The sequence below is a fragment of the Panthera uncia genome (assembly GCF_023721935.1).
Source record: "Panthera uncia isolate 11264 chromosome D3 unlocalized genomic scaffold, Puncia_PCG_1.0 HiC_scaffold_8, whole genome shotgun sequence".
NCBI lineage: Eukaryota > Metazoa > Chordata > Mammalia > Carnivora > Felidae > Panthera > Panthera uncia.
In genome coordinates this window covers 76,772,430-76,793,055 of record NW_026057586.1, presented here as the reverse complement: position 1 = coordinate 76,793,055, position 20,626 = coordinate 76,772,430, and the positions used below count along the sequence as shown (strand labels likewise).

The 20,626-nt window shown below is 40.5% G+C and overlaps 1 protein-coding gene across 3 annotated transcripts in view; it reads right to left on the bottom strand.

Moving 5' to 3' along the window:
• TAOK3 (TAO kinase 3) overlaps window positions 1-18,168 on the bottom strand; it is a 186,541-nt gene extending 168,373 nt beyond the window's left edge. Inside the window, exon 1 of one of the 3 annotated variants that reach the window (XM_049619876.1) lies at window positions 17,886-18,168. The gene's annotated coding sequence lies outside the window, so the exon portion shown is untranslated. Of the gene's footprint in view, window positions 1-8,044; window positions 17,280-17,885 lie in introns of those variants that run through there. The other 2 variants (XM_049619878.1, XM_049619877.1) reach the window with 2 other exon arrangements.
• Window positions 18,169-20,626: the final 2,458 nt, after the last annotated feature.

Sequence of the window (20,626 nt, the reverse complement as noted above, 5' to 3'; positions counted from 1 at the left end):
TGTCCTCAATAAATCTCACAAGCTGCTTTTCTTCTTTGCATTGGGGCTGTCCTAGTTCCAGAACCTCATTACCAGTCCAGGTTCTCATTCCTAATCTCTTTCTTTAAGTTGCTTTACCAACTTCTGATGGAGTCATCTTTCAGAGGCTCTGATTGCATCAGTCTCTTCTATTCAAGCACCTTAAATGGCTCCCCACTATCTACTGTTCAAAGTTCAAACCTTTTTGTACATGATTCAAGGGCCTTTGATTTTCCACTGTCCCTAGATATCCTATATTTATTCACAATGCCTGAGCCAGGCAAAAAAAAATACACCGTGTCTCACCACACCTGCTGAAAAGCTACTTAGTGTTCAAGACTCAGCTCAAATTCTATCTCCAAGTTACCCCATCTCCCTAGTGCAGAAGCGATCTCTTCCTTCCTCTTGTATAGGTAATTAACTTCTTGTGGCATTGATGCCATGTTGCCTTACTTTTAAAGAACATGGACATTTCTTGATTCCATTAATTGAATACGACTAGCAGTAGAAATATTATTGACTTATTTGTACTCCACAGTATCTTGAATATAGCAGGCAGTGTTGGACTCAGATTACATTCACTTAGAATTAGAGACTTCTTGGGGCACCTGGGTGGCTCAGTCGGTTAAGCGTCCGACTTCGGCTCAGGTCATGATCTCGCGGTATGTGAGTTCGAGCCCCGCGTCGGGCTCTGTGCTGACTGCTCAGAGCCTGGAGCCTGTTTCAGATTCTGTGTCTCCCTCTCTCTCTGACCCTCCCCCGTTCACGCTCTGTCTCTCTCTGTCTCAAAAATAAACGTTAAAAAAAAAAATTAAAACAAAAAAAAAAGAATTAGAGACTTCTTATCCAGGATCTGAACTAAATCTTGCCTCTGCCTTACTTCTGCAGAACAGATGTGGGAAACAAATTAGCCAAATAAACACTACTGTGTGTGTGTGTGTGTGTGTGTGTGTGTGAGAGAGAGAGAGAGAGAGAGAGAGAGAGAGAGAGATGGTTGTGAATAAATGACTCAAAATAAGTAATTTCCAAGTACTTCCATTTGAATTATTTTACAAAAATAATTATGAGAAATTCTACTCCTAGGTATATATACAAGAGAACTGAAAACATATATTCACACAAAAACTTGCATAAGAATGTTCATAATAGCCCCAAAGTGGAAACAACTCAAATGTCCATCAACTGATGAATGGATAAACTGGTCTATCCATCTGATGGGCTATTATTCACCCATAAAAAAGAATGAAGGATTGACACATGCTATAGCACAGATGACCCTTGAAAACATTATGCTGAATGGAGAAGTCAGATCCAACAATTCACATGTTATGATCCCATTTATATTAAGTGTTCAGAGTAGGCAAATCCATAAAGACAGAAAATTAGTGGTTGCCAAGGGATGGGGGTAATTGAGATAGGATGCTTTTTAGAGTGATGGAAATGTTCTGAAATTAGTGATGATGGTTGCATAACATTGTGAATATACTAAAAACTTGAATTTTACACTTGAAAATGACAAATTTTATGTTATGTGAATTTTATCTTAACTGGAAAGAGGAAAAATGTGTGAGTTTCACACACTCACACACACACACCCCTCCAAATAATTCAATTTGGATCTGTGGTATAAAGAAAAAGAGGTCTCACTTTTAAGTCTGCAAATCTGGGTTTAAGTCAACTCTGCCACTTACCTACTAGCTGGGTGATCTTAAGTATATCACCTACCTTCTCTCATCCTCAATGGTCTCATCTATAAAGTGAGAACAATAATGCCTCACAAAGCTGTGAGACTCATGAAATAATGTGAAATCATTACATAAATTCTAAAGCCCCTTATAAATGAAAAATATTATTATTGTGCATGCTTAAAATTATTTTTAAAAATCCTAAACTGTATTGAATAGTCCATAATTTCAACTTTTTATCATTGGTATGTTATCTAAGCAGCTTTTCTTGTTATATGTGGATGGCATCTTGGACTTATAGCACTTATCCTGTGGACACTAATAGTACTTTACAGAGTTATTTAACCTTGATCTCTGCGACAAAAGGTAGTATACAAAACCAAGCATCAGCACAAAATCCAAAGCACTGACTAGACATTTCCAAGTATCCATACTTTCACAAATGTAAAATATTCTGTATTTTAAAAGTTGACATCTAGGTGTCCTTTATGCTCAATACAAAGGAAGGCACGTATAAAAAATAGTGGGAGGGTAAACTGGTGCAGCCACTATAGAAAACAATACGTAGGTTCCTCAAAAGATTAAAGATAGAGTACCATATGATCCAGCAATGCCACTCCTGGATACATATCCAAAGGAAATGAAATCACTACCTTGAAAAGACATCTGCACTCTCATGTTCATTGCAGCATTATTTACAATAGCCAAGACATGGAAATAATTCAAGGGTTCATCAATGAATGAATGGATAAAGAAAAGGTAGTATCTGTATACGGTGGATTATTATTCAGCCTTAAAAAAGAAGGAAATCCTTCCATCTGTGACACCATGGATGAACCTTTAAGGCATTATGCTAAGTAAAATAAGCCAGAGGAAAAAAACACTGTATGATCTCACTTACATGTGGAATCTAAAAAAAAGTGAACTCATAGACACAGAGAATATATTGGTGGTGGCCAGAGGCAGGTGGTGGAGGGTGGGGAAAAATGAGAGAAGGTGGTGCAAAGGTAAACACTTATAAGATAAACATGTTCTGGGGATGTAATGTACAGTCTGGTGATTATAGTTAATAATATTGTATATTTGAAAGATGCTAAGAGTAAATCTTAAAAGTTCTCATCACAAAGGAAAAAAAGTTTATGTGAGGTGAATGGTGTCAATTACTTATTGTGTGATCATTTCACAATAGATACATAACTCATATCATTATGCTGTACACCTTGGACTAATAGAATGTTACAGGTCAATTATACCTCAATAAAACTGGAAAAATAACAATGGGAGTTTGCTTAAAATTTTTTTTTCATTTGTTTGTCCTATATGCTCTTTGGCATCAATACAAGGAAGGCATGTATTATTTCAAAAGAGAGGAGACTCATTGAGAATTAAAACAACAGACATCCAAATGAAGTAACAAGTATTGTTATGTTTAAGCTTTGAGTATATATTGTTTTCCCTAATAAAATTCCTTAACAGTTTTTGAGGTTAGGGATCATACATAAGTAACTTCAATATCCCTTCACAGAGCCTAACGTTATACACAGTAGGCATTTATACTTAGGTTATTTAACGAATTGGGTAAGAATACTTCTTGATTACATAAAACTTATTGATCACATTTAATCTACAGTGACAGGATGGAAAGTTGTTAATAGCAAAACTAAACCTCTCCAAGGGCAGCTGGCTATTTATTAATGAAGGAAATAAAATCATACACACACACACACACACTGTTTCTCATAAAGGAAACATGTCAATCTATATTCAGTTACAAAACTGTCTTCATTTGCCTCACATTTTTCTTTAAGTGAGGTGACAGACCTGACCCAAATTGGAAAAACATTCATGTCTCTTCAATATTAGGATTGTTGACTTTACTTTAGATAGGCAGGATGAAATAGATTTACTTTCTTTTCCTTCACATCAAGGTCAGGTGCCTCAGAATTCTTCGAGGAACCGTGTAATATTTAAGTGTAAGATGTGGTCCTTGTACTCAAAATGTTTACATCATTAGTGAAGGTAAAACTGAATGATTTAAGATACTATGCACATTTTCTTTCACTGGTTTGCTAACTTAAAAATCTGGGATTCTGCAGCAACATTGAGTTTACTTCAAACAGGAAGTGAAACTTTACACAGGGTCTTGAAGAAAAGGTAAAATTTGAATAGGCAGAGAGAAGGAGGGCTTTTTGAGTGAAGTACATACAGTCCAGGAGGCGCAGACTCTGAGGACGATGGTGTGTTGCAGAGACAGACTGACCTCAATAGAGCAGAAAGAGCGAAGAACACAGGAAATGAAGCTGGATAAGTAGTGTGGGACAGATTAGCAAGGGCGTTGAAAGTCAGGCAGAAGAGGTTAGATTTAATGTGGTGGAAAACATGGAACCAGTGAAGCTTTCTGAAAAGGGGAGGAGTAGCATTTAAAGAAGGTTAATCAGGAGGAGCTGGAAAAAAACAGATGGAAATGAAGGAAGGCAGCTATGGTAATCCAGGAATGAGGCCATAAGGGTCTGAGTAAGACAGGTGCACAGAGATACACAGATCTTCCAGTGGCAATGTGCTGGGCCTTGAGACTGTAAAATTAGGGGGTACCAGAAGTGAGGATGAGACACAGACTAATGTAACGGCTGCCTACTAGGTAAAGAAGCTGCACGACAGATTAAGACTTGGATATTTCCAACACTAAAAATATATTCACAGAGCTTAAATGTCTTTCAAATACCCTATAAGTAGTTTCATTGCTTTCTTTGGTGAATTTACCATAGGTGCCCCCAGATTTCACATCTGCTTTGTTAACACAGCCCCATGAAAGTCTGCTTATGTAACAATTGGTTGTTTTTCAATACATAAAGTTAACTGACCCATTACAAGATATGAACCCCCGACACTAAGATAGTGAAAACAAAAACATTCTTCTTTATATTCAAGTGTATATATTCTTTATTGTCTGGTTCCACCCAAATAAAGCCAAACCAAAGCAACACCCCTAAAAAACCTAACTTTTTTTGAGCTGATCTAAAATCTTGAGACACAGTTTTAACTTTATGATAGTGATCCAGTCAGAAGAAAACAAATTCTGTTGAGAAAATAAATTAAGAAATCAACACTTTGCCATGTTGCTTTCCTAAGCTGAGCTATATCAAATTGGGAGGAAATTCTCAGAAGTGAAAAACAACAACAGGGGCGCCTGGGTGGCTCAGCAGGTTAAGCCTCTGACTTCAGCTCAGGTCATGATCTCACAGTTTGTGAGTTCAAGCCCTACATTGGGCTCTATGCTGACAGCTCAGAGCCTGGAACCTGCTTTGGATTCTGTGTGTGTCTCTCTCTCTGCCCCTCCCCACCCCATGCTCTGTTTCTCTCTCAAAAATAAACAAACATTAAAAAAGTTAAAAAAAAACAAAACAAAACAAACAAAACCCTCCACCTGTTGGGATGAGCACTGGGTGTTGTATGGAAACCAATTTGACAATAAATTTCATATAAAAAAAACCCACATTTTTTTAGCAACAGCCACATGTTACTAAAGCTAAATTTGGCACATTCACTGATTTTTTTATACTAATAATTACTTAAATCTACAGTCAACTCTTCCCCTGCTTCCCCTCTCCCCTTAGGATGGGCAGTATATAACCTGGCAAGAGGAGTAGTGTAAACAGGTAAGATATGTAGATTTCATTCATGTGTTCCCATGGTACTCCCTAAATACTTCTATGGTAAGACTGACTCTATTATCTATACATTATTGTACGTATTGTTTTATTTATCTTCCCACGACCATTTTCTGGGAGAACTGTGAAAAAGAACTGAAATGTCCAAAAACGGCAAAAGTAACCATATCTACTATCATTCGCTGAGCTCTTCTTTTACAACGTGCAGTCAAACTTGTTCCTTTAATACACAATTTCACTTGATCCTCACAACAATCCCTAAAGTAGGTACTATGATTGTGTCCATTTTACAGTTGAAGAAACCAAGGCTTCAAGAGTTAAGGGATTTGTATAAGGTCACAAAGTTAGTGAGCTGCATGTGGCAGACATGCTCATCTGATATGCTCTTGTTAATTATTATACTGCAAACCCCAAACATATGTTACTGAAACCAAAAGTAACAGATATAAGGAAACTGGACATGTTACTCACTGTGTAAAAGAGGGAGGAACATTTAATAACTGTCAGTGATACAAGTGGACAGGTTCCTTGACTCACTTCTAAGCTTTCCTTATACTGAAAACAGTGCACTCTATTCCTGAAGGACAGTGGGACACTGCTAGGGAACGAAGTTAACTGGCCTCTCTTTTAGAAGGACACTTATATTACATTGCTATTTGATGGTATTCACAGCATCTCAATATCTTCTCAATTTGGTTACATTTTTAAAAAATGCTATCACTGAGCTCAGCCAGATCAAGACTAACTAGGCTGGTTGGTGACATCAAAATGCTTTTAAAAGTAATTTTTTATTAGACTATCCAGTGACCTGAGCAACTATTTAACTTCTGCCAGTGACCCTGAAATAGAAACTAGACTTTGAGAGATACTTCTCAGTACATAAAATACATTCATAAGAAGACCCCTCTAATAATAACTCCCCACTGTTAATTCCCTCTTTAGGCATCTGGGCAAAGATGTCATATTTCCTCTACAAAGCTTCCTTTTATGTTGCAACAGTAGGAATCTCAATTTCAAACCGAACCAATACAATCGAAAACTACAAACTCATTCACAAGGCATGATTGTTTTTATTAGGATTTTATATAAATTGCCTAAGCATGATGGGACACCTTACATTTTAACCCTGCAACACTTTAACTAGAGAGTAAAGTAGTTATCGTTTAAAGTTCTGTGTGCCCCTCCCCTTTTTCCTGCTAACACACGGTCTTCCGCAAAATGGTCAGTGTGATCTTGGCAGACTGTGCAAGGAATACGACCAAGGTAAACTAAAGAACCGAACATTAAGCAGATGTCAAGTGATTCAAAGCTTAACATTTGTCACCTGTGTATGAAACCAGCAGTTTTAAATGGTTACAAATAAAACATGTACAAATTAATAGATGCAGTTAGTTAACTTCCACTCTTCCAACTAGTGGCGCTTTGGCAGGCAGCCATATAATCTGCAATAATCTGTCACTACCGTGAAGCCCCACCTACTTCCTCTGCCCCACCCCCATGCAGGCGAAGACTGGGATATTTGTGGAGCGCTGATATAACAATCTATAAAAGGTCTCCCTATCTATACAAGCTGAAACATAAACTGTAAAGTGTTTAACGTTCATAAATTAAAAAAAAAAAACACACGCTCTATACCATCACATTTCAAAGATTATTTGAAAGTTTTAATTTCCTTATTTATATAGCAGAAGGCTAGAGGCCTCAAATGGGTCACATCCACGGCAACGCTTCTCGAATGAAAATGCATCCTTATGTACAATTGTTAGACTTTAATTTACACATCTAACACGCACAGTATTAAGAGTTTGGAAGTCAGGATTATATACATTTCATTTAAACCTTGTTCTAAGAGCCCAGTGAAATTGGTAAAGAAATTATTAAAGTAGCTTTCCTGGCTTATAAAATATTTTGCATTAACTTTTCAACATAAAAACCACGAGCTGTTAAAAAAAATTATTTACTTTCCTACTTCATCTAATTTCATTTTATGGGCTAGAGTAGTCCCATAAATTATTACCTCATGGATAAGATATTTTTATACTTTAATAAGTAAATAACCTTATGTACTAAAACAAAACAAAAAAATTATAAAACAAGGTAAATGTGATCAAATCTTCTGACTCTTCTGTCTGTAAATTTGGTATAACGTTCAAGAAATTGCTCTGCTTTCTATCCTATTTTCCCTTGCTGGGAAAGAAGAAAATTAGGACATGGCCTTGATCTTTTTTAAGATCTCTAGGATGAATAGGGTGCCATTTTGAGTAGCTTCATTTTGAAATACTGTTTTACAGGAATATCAATCACAAGCACAAACTACACCCATTTAACAAAAATAGCCTTCACTGTATTTAAAATTTTTGTTTAAAAGACTCTTCTGACAAGATTTTGATATTTTGTTTGCAGCTCAGCATTTACCTCACTTATCTAGAAGAAAAAAAGACAATTTCTGAAAAAAATTCCCACTATTTATTTGTAGAATATCAAACTACAAATTAAAATAAATAGAGCACAGGAATCCAGTGATATTTGAGGTTGATTACTCTCAGCTGGACGTTGAGCTAAGGCCATAAATATTCACATGAAATTCAAGAAATAGTTTATTAACAACGTTTAGACACAAACCATATTTATAATAAAACGCTAAATGTAAAACAAAACACAAAGCTTACTCACAGATCTTCTCAAATGCACGTCCTGCATCTCCAATCCGACATATTAAATACTTTAAAAATTCTTTATTTAGCTCCAACAGTAAGTTAAGATTGCCCCAGAGATGGCTCTCTTTAAAAAGCTGCCACTTTTTCATTAGGAAAAATAAAACTGAGCTCAGCTTAAGTTGTAAGAACACCACCACGCTATCAGCACCTTCATTCCGAGAAAGGAAGTTATTATAGACACAGTTTTATACATGAGGCTTAAAGAAAGTACTTCCTGGTCAGATAGCTAACGTTAACGGCATTACATTAATGTATACAGCTTTATGTTTTGACATTTTGGGAAGAAGTTTCTAAAAACTTTTCCTGACCTTTTTTCCCCAGTCCCTACAAAAGAGGAAAACTCGCTCGAGCTAAACAAATCTTAGGTAAAAATCTATGAAATTCTATCAATACCTACCATTATGGTATCCTGTAAATATTAGAACTGCCCATTATTATTGATAATAATACTAGTGTAAGTTTTAATTACACTTATGTACTCTCCATTCCCCCTCTCCCCATGGGCTAGAGGAACATTTCAGGGGACACAAGATTAGAAGGTAAAGAAAGAACTCAAAGGAGGACAACTCACCAATTCCTTGATAATGAGGAAGAGGAAAATAACCATTCACATTTTATTCCTCAAATTTAAAGATCATTCTCTTTTAAACATAAATTTAAAAGCTTCAAGAAGCGTTGTACACTCCTAATAAGGAACTGCAGATAAAAACAGCATGACCTGGGTGCTGCACATTACTATGGGTATTGCAAGCTGAAAGTATTTCCTGTTAGGACGCTCATTGGTTCCCACAGGTGCAAGTGCCTATGGGTGTTGCCGATTTACTCTTCCTTTTGCAAGTGAACCACTAAGAGAGATTTCAGGTTGGCACAATCAATGCTAAGAGCTGTTAGGGCAGAACTACCTTGGGCTAATTCAAGAGCCTCCCAAACCTGGTTGATTGTAAATTGACGATCAGCTAATTCAACAGGGCTGGAGAAAATTTACATCAACAGACTTTCATTATTTTTCTAAGATGTGCTATCATTAAGAATATATGTAACTTCACTCAACGAATATGTAAATTGCTTTCTCTGTACAAAGCACTGTTCTAGGCACCAGGAATACAATAATGAACAAAACAGGGGTGCCTGGGTGGCTCAGTCAGTTAAGCGTCCAACTTCGGCTCAGGTCATGATCTCACGGTTCGTGGATTCAAGCCATGCGTCAGGGTCTGTGCTGACAGCTCAGCACCTGGAGCCCGCTTCAGATTCTATATCTCCCTCTCTTGCTGCCCTTCCCCTACTTGTGCTCTCTCTCTCAAAAATAAACAAACATGAAAATAATTATTAAAAAAAATAATGAACAAAACAAAGTCCTTGTGGTCATTCACACACACTATCTAGTAGACTTTTGACAATTTCACATATGATGAGAAAATTCCCATAAAGTAACTAAAAAAATTGTACAGATATTTGGAAAGTCAACAGTAGTGCTCATTATTAAAAAATATTGTCACTAAGGCCGACACCTTGAACCTTAGAGGAACTTTTCCAGAACCTAGTACATAAAAGTAGGATTCTTTATATTTTCAAGGTTTCAAAAAAGCCAGGTTGGAGGCAATGGCATATGTTCCAGCAGGGAAAAGGAAAAACTTCTCACCATGAGTCACCAGTGACTAAGTACTTTTAATTCAGGCTTAAAACACATTTCAAATCTAATTACTTGTACATGCAGAAAACTGATAACCCAAAATCAATACCAGAAGCTCGATCTGACCAATTTTCAAGGTTAAAATTAGCACCTAAGACAAACAAACACAAATGAAGTGCTTTTAATGAGCTAATGCCCCTGTAATGAATTTTATTATAATTTTGGTCTTATTACCCTCTGACGCTTAAGAGGTATGCCAGCAAGCTTCCATTAGATTTTGTTACAATAAACAGTTTTCTTAGATTTTAGCCAGACTGAGACACAATCATACGGTGTGGTGGTAGGAATGGCTTTTGTTTGCGTTCAATAAAACACAAATATATTAAAATCATGTCTGCTCAAAGACAAATGTAAAACCCAGAGACAGTAAAACATACAGGTAAACTCTACTCTTCCAAGCTATGCCTTACACTTCCTCAGGATTTTACTTCCTATATTTAAAATAACAAAACCTTCTAAATTTTAGCCAACGAATTGGAGGAATTCCCAAAGACAAACTGATCTACTTAGTCATTGAACAAATATCTATTGAGCACCTACTACATGGTAGGCACTCTTCTACAGGCAGGGATACGGCAATGAATAAAATCAAAATCTCTGCTTTCATAGTCTACATTGTAGGGTAGAAAGATAAGATAAACAAAATACTTGGTATGCCAGAAGGTAGTAAGCACCGTGGAGAAGAATACAATATGGAAGGTAGACATAATAATAAGTATTTGCTCACAGTTGCAAATTATATGGCAAAGGAAGTTTGCTCTGGAAGAGCAGAGTATTAGATCTCTCCCAGACTCTACCTCCGACTCAAGTTGAACAACCTCCAACCGCCTTCTGTTGCAAATGAAAGGGAATCTTATTTTATTTGTTGCTAATACCCAGAAAAAGGAAAACAAACTTCCAAAGACAGGAAGTTAGAACTCATTCCTTATAGATGAAAACATCATCAGGAAACAAAAGTAACAAATCCTAAATACTCAGAGTCAAAGGTCACTTTAGGGAATATTATCAAGCTGCATATGAACATACAAGTTTCCAAATACTTGCTAGCACTGGCATTGACTTTACCAAGTGCCAGGGTCAGAAGTGAATTCTTCACTTAAGAATTATTTCTGGGGCGCCTGGGTGGCTCAGTCGGTTAAGTGTCCAACAATTGATTTTGGCTCATGTCATGATCTCAAAGTTTGTGAATTCGAGCCCTCTGTCAGGCTCTGTGCTGACAGTGTGGAGCCTGCTTGGGATCTCTGTCTCCCTTTCTCTCTACCCCTTCTTGCTCTCTGTCTTTCTCTCTCAAGACAAACATTTAAAAAAGGAATTATTTCTGTTATCTTCACCGGCAGCAATAATTATATTTAAATATTACTTTTGAACCTAAACTAAGTATTTAAATTTAATACAATTCAACAAATATTTATTGAGCAGATACTAGTTGCAAGATACTTGGTTAGATGTGTAAGACACTGTCCTTTTAAGATTAAAAAGATGGACACCTAGAAAAGATAAGTATGAACCCTATCATATAAAATCAGAGAGAATATTAATGTAATAAGAAAATACACAAAGTACTTAAGGAATTTACAGGAAAGAGTAGCAAGGAGGATGATCAGAAAAGGCCTCACGGAAGATGGCCTGAGAGGTAGGTCTGAAAAAGGAAAAGCAGAAGGCATTCTAGGGAAGAGAAAGGTCAGCAACAAAAGACCTGAAGATGTCAAGTCAGTAAGTGCTCAGTTAGTAAGTAGGCTGGTCTGGTGGGGGCATAGGATACACATGCTCTCGTGCGTGTGCGCACGCACACACACGCACACACACACACACACACACACACACACACACACACGGATTATGGAGCAATAGAAACTGAAAGACAGTTTGAGAAATCTGGCCATGGAGAATTACTAAAGGTTTTGAACATGTGAATGACAAAATCAGAGCTGTGCTTTAGGGAGAGTGAGAGAGCCACAGTGTGTATAAGAAGGATGAAAAGGAGACTGGAAGACTGTCACAGCAGTCCTTCCCTAGCACCTTATTAAGGACCTCGTTAGTTCCTTCTTGGAACACTGAGAAGTATGAAGTGGAAAGTGTAGTGAGTTGAAAAATCAGATCTAGGTCATGGGGGTCAAGTCTGCACTGTCTGTCTGACCATGGGAAGTCATTTACCCTGTCTCAATTTCCCTACATGAGAATCTATTAATTATTCTTTTTGGAGTCAGGAGCCATCAGATTTAGCAACTGATTAGATGCTGGGAGTAGAGCAAAAACAACAAAAAAATTGTTTCGAGTGATTAAATGAACAGGCAGCTACCATTTATTAAACACTTTCATGTGCTTGTCAGTGTGCTTGGCGCTTTACATAAACTGCTTCATTTATTCCTCATAAGAAGACTGTGAAGTATGTATTCTTATTTGACAGATGAGAGAATTGAGAGCTTTAAGACTTAAGTAACTTACCCAGGGTAAACCAGCTGGCATAGTGACAAAGCCAAAGTAGATGCCTAGGTCTGCCTGAGCGTGAGACCCTTTCTCCTTCCAATGTATCATGCTGTTTCTTATACGAGAGATAGATAATGCTAACGTTCACTCACGTGTTCCAACTGAATCCCTGTCTCTTTCCGTGTGTAAGAAACAAAGTGTGAACATAAACATAATCTACTAATTTGCTCATCATTAATTCATTCACTCATTCAATTCACATTTATAGAGCATCCTTCATATTTTGTGCCTGGTACTAAACTTGGAATGGGGAAATGCAAGGATGAGTAAGACCTAGCAGTTCACTGCCTTGAAGTGCTCACTGGCTGGTAAACGACAAGCAGGTGTCAACAAGGAACTGGTATGCAATGACAGAAGAGAACTTTTACACGAGAGACAACAGAAACATAAAGGTACAGGAAGCATAATATTGTAATTTTGTATCTGTGCTATTAATTCTTGACCTAGATCATTTAAAAACTACATGTGGTTTTACACAAGAGACTCTTAAATACAGAGAACAAACTGAAGGTGGATGGTGGGGGGGAGGGAAAGTGGGTGATGGGCATTGAGGAGGGCACTTGTTGGGATGAGTACTGGGTGTTGGATATAACCCAATTTGACAATAGGTTATGTTTAAAAAAATAAAATAAATGAAAACTATATGTGGTTTTTGCAAATATTTGAGTATTTACACACACACCCTTCAAAAAGTAAAGGTGAATGTTCACAACAGAATGGAAAATTGGCCATGAACTACGATTCTATTTTGTGTGTCTACTGCCAAACTACTTAGATTATTAGTTTATTTAAGAAAGCATTCTGCCTTGGTTAGTGCCATCTATTGTAACGGGTAAACAAAATCTATTTGAATTGTCCTGATCCTTGATTGTTGTGGATAAGCCAGTGTCATTAGAAGCTAAAACATATGAAAATAAATGCATAGTGCCCAGACTCTTACTTTGATCTGGAAATAAAGGTTTATCCCATTGTCCATCAGAAATAGTGGATGGAAATAAAACTGAAATCTTCCAGTGGGCACTTTGATAATTCACTATAATATTAAATGTAACAAAATGTACATTGTGTGGTTGAATTTGCCATCCATTATTTCACTGAGGCTACAGGTGAAGTGGAAAGGGTCCCAAAGACTAGACTCCAGCATGTCAATTCTCGGTATTAGTACCTAATGCTACATGGGCCACACCTCTTTAATGGGAACAGGTTTTCCTAGGAATAAAATGTCCATTCCAAGGCATATTCTCTTTCTCACTCGCTCTGGGGATGAAAAATGTGTCTGTGTGGAATAGCTGACAATGGACAGGAGGCTGATCTGTGTTAACAAATCAAGAAACGGGACCCTACATCATTCTCTTGTAAGATAGAAATAATTGAGATTCGATGTCTTTATCAAATCTCAGGTCAGATGGAAAAAAAAACACGTTAGGTTGATTTATAAAATGTTTAGGTAAGGGGCGCCTGGTGGCTCAGTCAGTTGAGCATCCAACTTCGGCTAACGTTGTGATCGCTCAGTTCATGAGTTCGAGCCTCATGTCGGGCTCTGTGTTGGCTGCTTGGAGCCTGGAGCCTGCTTCAGATTCTGTGTCTCCCTCTCTCTCTGCCCTCCCCCACTCACGCTCTGTCTCTGTCTCTCTCTCTCTAAAATAATTAACATTAAAAAAAATTTTAGGTAAATTTAACATAAAGCTGGAATGATAATTTATCAATGTAATCCCTGTTGGTTATCCTAAAAATTCTAAATAGTTGTTGCTTTTAATTCGATGCCTATAGCTTAGAAAGGAGTTAGATCACATTTTGGGCCATAAACTCAATATATCTTTAACGATAGCTAGACTGATAGATACCACTTTTTTTTTTTCTCAGTCTGAGTTTACCAAACGGTAACAAATTTTTAATATATTCTCATAAATAACAAAGCAACCAATTAAATGGATGATAAAGCTAAATAATCACAACCTAAACTCCCTAAGCTCAAATGCAACTGCACAGTATCTCACAACTCAAAAATACTAATTCAAAACTGTCCTCTCTGGTTGACGGGATCATGGAAGATGAGCTCATTGAATCTCATTGAAGACTGAAAAGAAGTCTTCCTCTAGGGGAGTCACAAAAAAAACTTTTAGAGAGAAACTTTCTGTCAATATGTTTTCTTTTTGCAGGGAGGGAAGAAACAAAGACTAGAGGAAAAGATTATGAAGGAAAGAGGCTTTTAACTGAGACTCTAAAATAAAAGTATCAATAGTTTTCGTTCTCCTGTGCTACTGAAACCAACGAATATGAACACCGGCGAGCAATGAGAATTTTTCAGGTTGGCTTAAACATGAAAACAAATTAGATATCAAGGCAGACTCTGAGATGACAATGGTTTGACTGTGTACTCTCAAGTGGTAAAGAAAAGTGTAAAGTGGGTATTGTACTTAGTGGGTAGTCCTTGAATCCTGCCAAACAAAGAGCAAGAACAGTTCGAGAACTGCAGACCAACAAGGACTTGAATTATGTGGTTGCTATAACCACAGTTCATATGGAAGTGGAAGGCTCCTTCTTAATTTCTTCTTTTCAGTACACGTGTATTTTTAATTTTTATTTATTTCTTTTTATCTCAGAGAAAGCGAGAGCGCGTGAGCTGGGGAGAGAGACAGAGATGGGCAGGGGGAGACAGAGGGAGAGACTCTTAAGCAGGATCCACACTCAGCGTGGATCCCACGACCCTGGGATCATGACCTGAGTCAAAATCAAGAGTCAGATGCTCAACTGACCGAGCCACTCAGGTGCCCCTAATTGAAAAGAAACAGTATAAATGAACATAGGTGTAATGACTTCACATATTTATAGTTTCTCGTAGTGTAGTTTTATTTTGTGAAATTAATGAAAATAAATTCCCACAGAATTCCTACCCACCCACTCATCACCCCAAGGAATAAAAAGTCACTATAGGCCCTTTCTATCACTAAAAACTCTGTTACAATGAATCTCTCTTCGTGGTTTCTGGATCAGCACCATAATGTTATGTGGCTGAAATGACTGCTTTGGTCATCACTCAGGGGAGTATCAGAACACTTTCTTCTAAGGAATTAAATGTTTTGTCTTAAGAGGCTACCATTTGTACCAGTCAGAAATGAGCTAACAAGTATGATCAAAGAGCTTATCTGCGCAGACATTTCTATTACTTTGTAGAATTATTGGTACTGAGATTCCCAGTCCTTCCACAGACCATGTCATAAGTTATGTGCGCTACATAATGTAGACATTGCCCCTTGTAAATAACCTCTTGCCTTAATGAACTTCATTTTTTACTTGAATTTGGCTGAGGGTTCTGGAGAAATAAATTTAACATGAAATAATCCTACTTAACACACCTTAGGTCCTCTATTTACTATCACCCTGATGACAGACAGTGACCTCAGTAATTTCTGGCTTGGATTTAAATAGGCAGTTCTATGTAAGCCTTCTCCATTATGTCTTGGGGAAATAAGGTCTTCCCCCTCCGTTGAAACAGGCAATTATTACACACAGCAAAAGCTTCCTTTTAAAAAAAATTTTTTTTAGTGTTTATTTATTTTTGAGAGAGAGAGAACGCGTGGGCGTGAGCACACGCATGAGCGCGAGTGGGGGAGGGGCAGGCAGAGAGAGAGAGAGAGAGAGAGAGACAGACCGACAAAAATCTGAAGCAGGCTCCAGGCTCTGAGCTGTCAGCACAGAGCCTGACGCGGGGCTCGAACTCGGGATGGACGAGATCATGAGCTGAGCTGAAGTCTGACGCTTAACCGGCTGAGCCACCCAGGTGCCCCTGAAAGCTTCTAATAAGACATATTCTAAACCAGAAACAAAGAAAATATCTAACCGTGAGATGATAATGACATTCCCCATTATTTCCCCCAAACCATCCCGTTTCTAAGTCTGCTCCTGTAAAAACAGAAATCAGTCGCAAAGAGAAGGGGTGAGGAGGAACAACACCCAGAGAAAAGGATTAAAAATTTCAAATGCCGAACTACTGGGTACAACTGTAACAAGTCGTGTGCGTTCAAGGGAACACGTGAAAGGTAGTCAGGGCAGTATTAACATAGCCTAAGTATCGTGAACGACTAGCCTGGTCATTAGTTTAACTTTCACATCGTCAAAGTGGGAGGCTGCCCCCCAATTTCCACCCCCTCTGGCTCTCGGCTATTGGTTTCAGCATTTTAATAGGTACGCCCTTGCCTCCTACCAGGGCAGTTTCTGGTTTAAATAGGCTTATCTCTCTCCTTAGCTAGTCCTGGAACTGTGCCTGAAGCTCAGTCTTGGTGGCTTTTTCTGGATGAGAAATCTCATTGCAAAGTGCCGTTAGCTTAGCGACTCCAATACCTCGTTTCAAAATTTAGTTTGACCTTCCCACTGCCTCCAGCACAGCAAAGTTAAACAGTCAAACTTAGTGTCTGGTTCCTTTGAACCTGCATTGTAAACAGTGATACCAAAGTGCTGCTAAACCTAAAAACGTTTCCTCGCTCCTTGAGCTAAAATGAGACATGCAGGGTCTATCACCATCACCATCCCACACGGGGCTCCAAAAGGATCCCTTTCCCTTTCAACTGGTTGGTAGTGAGTTGGAGAAGCCCTCTCCCAACTTTTCACGTCCTGGTTTTAAGGTTACCGAGGTCAGGGAGCCCCTCGCTTTCGAGGCATCCACGCCAAGCTCGGAGAAACAAATGGGGAGCCAAGGGGCCAACGAGAGGTCGGGCAGGCGGCCTCTGGCTCTCGCCAACATCTGTGCGCTTCTGCCAGACCCTCCGGCCCTTGCGTTCTACTTGGGAGAGGTGTCATTACATAATCCCTGCTCCACGGACTCACTAGGGCTCGGGCTGTCCCACGTCTCACACACCACCCTCGAGGAGGTCGGCTGACTGCAGACCCCGCGGGTGGCACGCGTCCCCTCGCTCTGCGCTGCCCGCAGTCCCTGACTCAGCGCGGCGACCCCGACCCAGGCTCGCTCCCCCCTCCCACGTCCACTCGCGCGCTCCGAAGCCCGTCTCCGGGTCCTCCTCACACCCGCTGTCCCGGCCCCTCCCGGGGGTCCCTCCCGTCAGACCTGCTTTTGCAAGCCCTCTCGGGAGCCCCTCCCCCCCCCCCAGACCCTCTGTCCCGGCCCCTCTAGGGGGTCCCTTCCATCAAACCTGCTTTTGCAAGCCCTCTCGGAGACACCCCCACCCCAGGCCCCCTGTCCCGGCCCCTCTCGGGGGTCCCCCCCCCCAGACCCCCTGCCCCAGCCCCTCTCGGGGGGTCCCTCCCATCAGACCCGCTGCCCCAAGCCCTCTCGGAGACACCCCCCCCAGGCCCCCTGTCCCGGCCCCTCTCGGGGGGGGGCTCCCCTGAGACCCGCTGTCCCGGCCCCTCTCAGAGTCCCCTCCCTTCACACCCGAGGTCCCAAGCCCTCTGGGGGACCCCCCCTCCACTGGACCCGCTGTCCCAAGCCCTCTCGGGGTCCCCGCTGAGACCCGCGCTGCGCGCTCCTCTCCGAGTCCCCTCTCCCCAGTCCCGACAAACCCGCTCCCGAACTCTCCTCGCTCGAGTCCTCCCGACCTCACTCCGCCCAGGGTCCCCTCACCTCGGCTCACTCTGTCACCGTCCCGCGACCCGGTGCTCTCACCTCAGACCTGCTGTCACCACTCCCGGGCCCGGCGTCGCCACCGCCGCTTCCTCTCGCACACTTGTTCCCGAGTCGCTCTTCTGCCGCTCGTCCCCCGGAGGATCCCCGGGTCGCGCCGCTCAGTGCCGGGTACGGCCGCGCGGACCTCCGCCCGCGGTCTCGGTGTCTGGTCCCACTCTTGTCACGCAGGACCCCGCCGCCGTCGCCGCCGGGCGCCACACGGACCCTCCCGCGGCTGCCGCTGCTGCTGTCCGAGGTGCGGCTCCTGCCAGGGGTGGCCAATCGCACCCGACTGCGCAGAGCGCGCTCCGCCCCGCGGTCTCAGTCCGCCCGCCCCCTGCCCCCGACCACGCCCCCAGCTTGGCTCCGATAGGCTCTCTACTGACCTCCCCTGACCGCGGGTCCCAGGCCCCGGGCCGGATATAGGTACTTGATTGGAGGTGCCTGGGTAGCCGAGCCGTCGATGGCGCCTGAGGATTGGCGGAGCTGGCGGTGGGCGGGGCGGAGCGGGGCGGGGTTTCCTCAGACGCGGAAGACCTCGCAACTTCAGTTACCCTGCTGGCCCGCCTGGGGTGCGGTCAACCTTGTTTGTGCTGGCTGGGGTCAAAGTTCATGGCACTCCTCGGCGCCTTTGCTTTTCTTGGGAGTCTCCCAGAGGCCAAGGACCCCTGGGATTCCTAGGAACCACCAGGGAAGAGCCTTTGAGGAGGTCCTCTTTCTTCCATTATTGCTCAGCTTCCTAAGAAATTCTGCCATTGGTTAATATTAACATTTATTCACCCAGGACTTGTAAATAGTTCCTGGATTTAAATTGTTTTCATATCCTTGGCAAGGGAGTTGCCCTTATGTTGCGTTCGACAGACGTCAGTTTAAAGCTGTTGGGAAAAAAAATCTTTATACTGGATGTATACTGTGAGCAAGTAAGCATTCAATACTGATGGGGCCCATTTTGGGAGGTACAAGGACAAAACTTTAGAAATAATCAGTTTGTGGGTTTTGATAATCGTTTTGACTGTGGGAACAGGAACTGCGCGGTAGGCTTCAGCAAGCTTAGTCAGCATATTCGTTTTCAGGGCCACATGTTTTAATGATTCCGTGTGAACTAATGGTCAAAGTGCAACCTGTGGTAATCAGACTCCTTTCACCTGCTGGGGGTAAAAGTGCATCGTGCTACTTAGAGCCGTTCTTTATATTTTTTGAAGCTGGATATGTTGATTAAATCGGTACGGCTAACTGAAAACCGCTACCTTAGTAGCATAAACCCCAAAGTGTATGGACTTTGACAATTCAGCATTTTGTGAAGAAATTGTTTCATTTCAGGAACAATTTGATCCTAAGCGTTGTCAGATGTATACAGGACTTTGTTCTCAGGAAACTCGCCAACATAACTCTTTTGACTTTCACTCCTGACAAAATTTGTGTTCTGAACACTGTACAGATTTTCCCTAGTGTTTTAAAATCATACTCCATTCCAATTACAATGCTCCCCTTTAAATTGGGATGCTGGGATGTACGGAGAGGGCCTGTGGAAAGGAGGCTGGCAAGACTCCGTTTAAGATGAATTCTGAAGTAGGTGCCTCCTGATCAGTGTGACTGGCATTTTGAAAATGCCAAAAATGCATGGTGGTTCTGAGGGAACTTGATTTTTCAGGCCTAGAGAAACTGTCCAAAATTATTTAACTTATAAAGGTTAGGTAAGACTAAAGTCACGAGAACTTTTCCTTCTCTTAAAGAGTATATGTTAGTTAAGAGCTCATCCTACCAATTCTACAGTTGGCAAAATGGATTGAAAAAATGGAGTAAGATTTCACTACCAGTGTTCAGTTGTGTCTATCCATATAAAAAAAGAAATGCATGACCATTAGCAGATGTTATTTGCAATCAAGATAGAAAACATAAGCAAGATAAATATTCCAGTGTCTTGAAACCAATTAGCAATGAAGTCAAATCTCTTTTTTCTTTTTTTTTGATTCATTATATCAGTGAACTCTAATTTCTAAAATGTTGGTGCTTTTTCTGGTCCATGATTATTGCTACTGATGGAAACCTAAGTTGCTCAATATAGTTGATTACAAATAATTTAGATGTGATCTAAAATAAAAATAGACTATGACTTCATCCTTTGGACAAGAGACAGTTCTAAAAACCTAGTTTAAATATAGATGGCGGATATATAGTGAGCCCTGAGAATGACTTTTATTTAGAAGGAGCTTCAGAAGATCTCTGAAGTCATGGAAAGACACTGCAACATTCTATTTTAGAAATTCTGGAGTTTTCTTGGGAGGAAAAATCTACAACAGAGCTAACATTTTCATTAAGGTAGGAAATAAGAAATGTCAAAATAAATAGGATGAGAATACATTTTTTTCACTTTGAGGACACTCTTTAGGGTCCCATTCAGAGATGAATTTGGTCACAGGGGAGCTGAGAATCAGGATATGGGATTCCATTCTGGGTTTTACATCTGCGTTCAACCTACTTGTAAGTTACTTATTCTTTGGAGACTTGGGTGTAACATAAGGGGCAGGGTTACTTTGTACAAGTAAACATCCTCTGGGCCAGCTTCTTTAACCATTTTCCTGCTACCCACAACTAGACAAAGGACATCCTAAATTTGTTCATCAAGCAAAGCTTATAACACAGTATCTCCTACTCAGAAGGAATCACATCAATTAATTCAAGCAGGTATTCAGCTGTCTTTGTTTTCTAAGTTTCCACACATCATGTTCCTTACGTTAGCC